We start from the raw sequence: 6,463 nt of genomic DNA on the forward strand, positions 1-6,463 counted from the left end.
CACCTCGAGCCTTAAGCCGACGCCCAACGGATCGCGACGTCCTACAAGGAGAAAAGTGCACGCGTTCGTCGCCGGATCGACGTACGAAAGGCGCGCGCAACGCCGAAACGTCACGTGTCACGCGATCGCACGCCGCCTACTACGAGCCGCGAATGAATTTCTCCCTTCGACCTTTCGGGTTTCTCAGGTTTACCCCTAAACGGTTTCACGTACTCTTGAACTCTCTCTTCAAAGTGCTTTTCAACTTTCCCTCACGGTACTTGTTCGCTATCGGTCTCGTGGTTATATTTAGCCTTAGATGGAGTTTACCACCCGCTTAGGGCTGCACTCTCAAGCAACCCGACTCTAAGGAGAGATCCTCTCGCCGTCAGTCACGGTCGCTACGGGCCTGGCACCCTCTATGGGCTGTTGCCCCGTTCAAGATGGACTTGGACGCGCGACGTAACGTCGAGATAATGGACCCTCCCGAACACCACATTTCCCGGCGCCCGATGTCGGTCGCGGGATTCGGTGCTGGGCTAATCCCTGTTCGCTCGCAGCTACTAAGGGAATCCTAGTTAGTTTCTTTTCCTCCGCTTAGTAATATGCTTAAATTCAGCGGGTAGTCTCACCTGCTCTGAGGTCGCTAGTTTAATATGCGTGGCGCTCGTAATCATCATAATAATGAAGATTAGGAGCCAATACGAAATATAAAAGTTTAGAATGGAAAAGACGCGCCGTCGAAAAACGGTGTTTTCTCCCTCGTATTCGAGAGACAACGCACCTACGATCCGACGTCGATTAAAAACTAATTTTATCGGATACGACGATCGTATTAATGGTGCGCGCTACGTTTATCACAAAAACGTGCGAACGACCGTTTTAAACACGTCTCATCCCTTTCATATTCGTACGACCCGTACGAGAGAGTTAGGTCACACGTACGGGTCCGCTGTCACGTTTTAGAACGTCGCGATCGAATCGCGCTTATACGCTCAGCACGCTCAGACATTTCTCGTCGATCGCGAAGATCAAAGAAAATCCGAGCAGTCTTGAAATGAGATACGACCCTCAGCCAGGAGTGGTCCGGGTATGAGATCCCAGGACCGCAATGTGCGTTCGAAATGTCGATGTTCATGTGTCCTGCAGTTCACAAGTTGACGCGCAATTAGCTGCGTTCTTCATCGACCCACGAGCCAAGTGATCCACCGTTTAGGGTAATCTTTTTTTAAGTTAGGTTTTAAACGCATATCGAAACGTTTCTATTATAAGACGACGACGACGACGACGACGCGCGCTCACGTCATAGACAGCGCTTGCGCCCCTTTCGCAGCCGCCGTCGACTTTAAAACGCTCTTACGGTTTATTTTCGTCTTCTCCACTACACACAACGAGAGGAGCGGAGACAGACTACTCGAAATGGTGACGTTCGTTGTAAATTTTCGTCGTCTCACCTCGTACGACAACAAAAGAGCATACGCTGATCATAGTTTGGCAATATTTTCGTAAACTAAATCTCACCCTTTTGGAATGAAACAAACGAAGGGTGATAAGATTTTCGTAAACTAATCACATTACCGATCATCGTATATGTTCGTCGATATGAGGATCGAAACGTCGATTAGAAATATAATTGGCAAAATCGTTTTATTTTGCGCTCGATTTGTCCATTTATAACGAAATCCGTCGTAGGCCGACGATTATTACTCGTCGTCCTATATAACAACATCTTCATCGTATATATCTCCGCTTTCGGGCGTACATCTTTTAAAACCATATATTATAGGTACCCGAAAACAGCTACGTTGACGACGTCGAAATTCGATCGGAACTTCCGAACTTCGTAGATGGCTCTTTAACGTTCGACAATGATTTTTACAGACTTGTACGTTTACCTATTATATATATATAGGCATAACAACACACTGTAATGATCCTTCCGCAGGTTCACCTACGGAAACCTTGTTACGACTTTTACTTCCTCTAAATGATCAAGTTTGGTCATCTTTTCCTACACATCGACGACGCCGAAACGCCATCGCGTGTCGATCCGAAGACCTCACTAAATCATTCAATCGGTAGTAGCGACGGGCGGTGTGTACAAAGGGCAGGGACGTAATCAACGCGAGCTTATGACTCGCGCTTACTGGGAATTCCTCGTTCATGGGGAACAATTGCAAGCCCCAATCCCTAGCACGAAGGAGGTTCAGCGGGTTACCCGGGCCGCTCGGCCAGGGAAGACACGCTGATTCCTTCAGTGTAGCGCGCGTGCGGCCCAGAACATCTAAGGGCATCACAGACCTGTTATTGCTCAATCTCGTGCGGCTAGAAGCCGCCTGTCCCTCTAAGAAGAATAGTTTGTACGCCGACAGTAAAAACCGCGCACGAACCGCGAAACCCGAAAGCAACGCGGCCGGCGGGCCTTTAGGATGTCAAAAAGCGCCTAGTTAGCAGGCTAGAGTCTCGTTCGTTATCGGAATTAACCAGACAAATCGCTCCACCAACTAAGAACGGCCATGCACCACCACCCACCGAATCAAGAAAGAGCTCTCAATCTGTCAATCCTTCCGGTGTCCGGGCCTGGTGAGGTTTCCCGTGTTGAGTCAAATTAAGCCGCAGGCTCCACTCCTGGTGGTGCCCTTCCGTCAATTCCTTTAAGTTTCAGCTTTGCAACCATACTTCCCCCGGAACCCAAAAGCTTTGGTTTCCCGGAAGCTGCCCGTCGAGTCATATTAGGGAACGTCGACGGATCGCTAGCTGGCATCGTTTAAGGTTAGAACTAGGGCGGTATCTGATCGCCTTCGAACCTCTAACTTTCGTTCTTGATCAATGAAAGCGTTTTTGGCAAATGCTTTCGCTTCTGTTCGTCTTGCGACGATCCAAGAATTTCACCTCTAACGTCGCAATACGAATGCCCCCATCCGTTCCTATTAATCATTACCTCGGGGTTCCGAAAACCAACAAAATAGAACCGAGGTCCTATTCCATTATTCCATGCATACAGTATTCAGGCGAAATTTTAGCCTGCTTTGAGCACTCTAATTTGTTCAAAGTAAACGTGCCGGCCCACCTCGACACTCAGTAAAGAGCACCGCGGCAGGATTGAGTTGGGCCGTCGTAACCACGACGCGCACAACACGCACGCCGAAACGCACGCGCGACGGCGACGCGACACGACTAAGCCCACCGGCAGGACGTCTCGCGAAAAACACGCCAGTTAACACCGCGAACGATGAACCGGCGGCGCGAGACACAAATTCGACTACGAGCTTTTTAACCGCAACAACTTTAATATACGCTATTGGAGCTGGAATTACCGCGGCTGCTGGCACCAGACTGGCCCTCCAATTGATCCTCGTTAAAGGGTTTAGAGTGTACTCATTCCGATTACGGGGCCTCGGATGAGTCCCGTATCGTTATTTTTCGTCACTACCTCCCCGTGCCGGGAGTGGGTAATTTGCGCGCCTGCTGCCTTCCTTGGATGTGGTAGCCGTTTCTCAGGCTCCCTCTCCGGAATCGAACCCTGATTCCCCGTTACCCGTTACGACCATGGTAGGCGCAGAACCTACCATCGACAGTTGATAAGGCAGACATTTGAAAGATGTGTCGCCGGTGCGAGACCGTGCGATCAGCTTAAAGTTATTCAGAGTCACCAAGTTGTACGATGACGAGCGCGAACCCGAAACCGATTGGTTTTGATCTAATAAAAGCACTCCTTCCATCTCTGGTCGGAGCTCTGTTTGCATGTATTAGCTCTAGAATTACCACAGTTATCCAAGTAATTGTGGGTACGATCTAAGGAACCATAACTGATTTAATGAGCCTTTCGCGGTTTCACCTTAATTCGGTATGTACTGAGACATGCATGGCTTAATCTTTGAGACAAGCATATGACTACTGGCAGGATCAACCAGGGAACTGTTCTTATTATTTTATCGACACGAAGCAGATAAAACAAATACAGACACAGTTTATTTTATAAGTTTGACTTATAAAGAAACGTGTGCGTAAGACGACGATATATAATATATATCGACGACTAATAAAAAGGAGGTGCATGATAGCGCGCCTAGACGACGGAAAAACCGGTCCGAGGCGCCACGCTCTTACATTTTAATATTAGTTGTCTAATAAAACAAAACGATATCATCATCTTAGACACATCTTTTGTTTTTTTTATACACAACCGATCGACTAGGCACCCAATTATCTCGATTATCGACGACGATCGTCGACTACGTCGAAAATTGGATGCCGCAAAATATCGTTCGGCGTTTATAAGACCTCGAAAAACATTCTCTCCGAACCCTTCGCTAGATAGAAATATATAAAGCGACAAGGAAACCTCGTACGAGAAACGTTTCGTGATTTTTTATTTTATTCTCGCTCGGAGAGCAGAGAGCTATCGCAAAATGTGTTGCTGTTTTATGAACGTTCCGATGAAAAACCGATACGTCCATAAAAATAATAATTCCAATCGCATATGAATCGTGGATCATCTTCTTCTAACGAAGCCGAATGTTCCCGCCGAATTCGCGATCTCGCAGTGATACCGTCGTCGTCGTCGTACGCTTCCCGATATATCGAAAAAAACCGACCAGGAAGAACAACGAAACGACGATACAAAATCGCGAGAGCGTTACGAATATATAATAACACGACGAAATACGCTTTTTATTTAGATAAATAAAAAAATACGGTTCGGATCTTATATATTAACATATAATATGTAATACCACCTTCGCTGATCAAAAGCCACTCGGTAAAAGTGTCACAGCGCCGGTCGACCCGACCCGTCGTATCCGTCTCTCGTATCGCCCCACGTAGAAGCGCACACGATTTAAGCGCGGGTCTCTCGCCAGCTATCGGAAATGTATGGGTGTTTTAGAACAGATCGTTTATACGGACGTTGCGCAAATTTTTCGTTTTTACGTCTGCCCGTTCTCGTTATTATCGGAATGTTCCGATGAATAAACTTTAGCTTTAGACAACGTGAACTTCTAAAGCAATAATTTTAACCTCTCGTGTTAATACGTCCTCAGGCCGTTTCTAGACTGCCGATCACGTTCTTTAAAAGTCGGAAAATTCCGATCCATAAAATTATGCTAGTAGAATGTAAAGATCCTTCATAGGATGGATACTGTCACATATCGATACGGCGATCGGAGTAAAACTGTTCTCACGTATTTCAGGACATTTTAGGTTGTTACGTCGGCCCGTTCGTTATTATCGGTATATACCTATGAATAAATGTTTTGCTTGTAGAACGTAAGATTCCAAAAGAATGATTCGCCGAAACGATGGTGCACCCTTACGATCGGATATTTGCCGCTTATTGGCCATTTTCTATAATTCATCCGTTAGATATCGTTTATCGACTACGGATAAGGTTTTCCGATATCAGAATGTTCCTAAGGATGATTCGAAAGTGATTTGAACGAAGAATTTGATAGAATGAATCCTTTATTTATCCATTGAGTACAGGGTACGGAGTGTCTGCGGGGTCAGCTAATATATTATATTTCTCTCTCGACGTAATGGTAACTCGAAGTCCGAACCGCGCTCATGAAGCTCGGTTTCAATCCAATCCATGTTGGTCGGTTCCTCGAGAGGAACGCCGTATCTTCGCGGTCGACCGCCTAATGAATCAGGTGGTAAAAGTCCAAGCCCAGCGCGGCAACGGCAGGCGCGTTCAACGTTTTAACTGCCAATTCTACGGTCATTCATCGGCCAACTGTAAAGCCACTCCGGCCTACGTCAAGTCCCAAAGACAGAAATTCCCCGCCGAAATGCACCAACTGTTGAGAACCATACACCGCAAATTACTCGGGATGCAAGTGCCGACCTACTCCAAAAACAACCAAACCCAAAAGACCAATTCCTCCCCCCACTCATGTACGGGGAACTCAAGATAACAGTCGTCTGGCTGGTCTGGATTCCACTAGAACACGAACCCGATCTCCATTGGCGAAATACTCTTCGGAACATATTCAGATGACCAAGGAGATTTTCAGGCCATTTTCAACGCCATCAACCACACAGCTATTGGAAGAATTACTATCGGCCGGGATAATAGATGAGTTGGAACTTGGGCTTATTGCTCCAAGCGAACCAACTCACTACTCCTCCAATCGACCGACAATAATTGACTTTTTTATCTATCAAAATTCGAATCAAGCCTCTGACCTGCAAGTACTCCAAGATATCGATTCTGACCACAGGCCTATCCTCCTCACCCACCATCAGCGATTTTCCACTGAGTTCCACTGTCCCCAAGCAAGGTCAACCTAGTAAACGAAAAAAAAAGTATCTTCTCTTTGACGATCCTCATTATATTAGGACGATAGTTCCATTCTAAATTCTTGATTAATTACAGTTCCTATTTGTTCATTTCGAGACGTTCCCGTGATTAATACTTATCGTGTAGAAATTAGCCACAATCCACAATTAGCCACAGTTAGGAAAAATAAATTAATTATCATAT

At 46.3% G+C, this 6,463-nt stretch overlaps 3 non-coding genes across 3 annotated transcripts in view; all 3 read right to left on the reverse strand.

Moving 5' to 3' along the window:
* LOC143206248 (large subunit ribosomal RNA) overlaps nucleotides 1–625 on the reverse strand; it is a 4,098-nt gene extending 3,473 nt beyond the window's left edge. Inside the window, exon 1 of the ribosomal RNA XR_013008235.1 lies at nucleotides 1–625. This exon is cut by the window's left edge and continues 3,473 nt beyond it. This is a non-coding gene — a ribosomal RNA (large subunit ribosomal RNA).
* Nucleotides 626–1,044: 419 nt separating this feature from the next.
* Nucleotides 1,045–1,199, reverse strand: LOC143206246 (5.8S ribosomal RNA). Its single transcript, XR_013008233.1, has one exon. It is a non-coding gene; the product is annotated as a 5.8S ribosomal RNA (ribosomal RNA).
* A 708-nt stretch (nucleotides 1,200–1,907) lies between these two features.
* On the reverse strand, nucleotides 1,908–3,896 carry LOC143206247 (small subunit ribosomal RNA). Its single transcript, XR_013008234.1, has one exon. It is a non-coding gene; the product is annotated as a small subunit ribosomal RNA (ribosomal RNA).
* Nucleotides 3,897–6,463: the final 2,567 nt, after the last annotated feature.

The sequence above is a fragment of the Rhynchophorus ferrugineus genome, unplaced genomic scaffold (genome assembly GCF_030347505.1).
Source record: "Rhynchophorus ferrugineus isolate W39M unplaced genomic scaffold, kcgeb_rfMv2 rfM607, whole genome shotgun sequence".
In the NCBI taxonomy this organism is placed as follows: Eukaryota; Metazoa; Arthropoda; class Insecta; order Coleoptera; family Curculionidae; genus Rhynchophorus; species Rhynchophorus ferrugineus.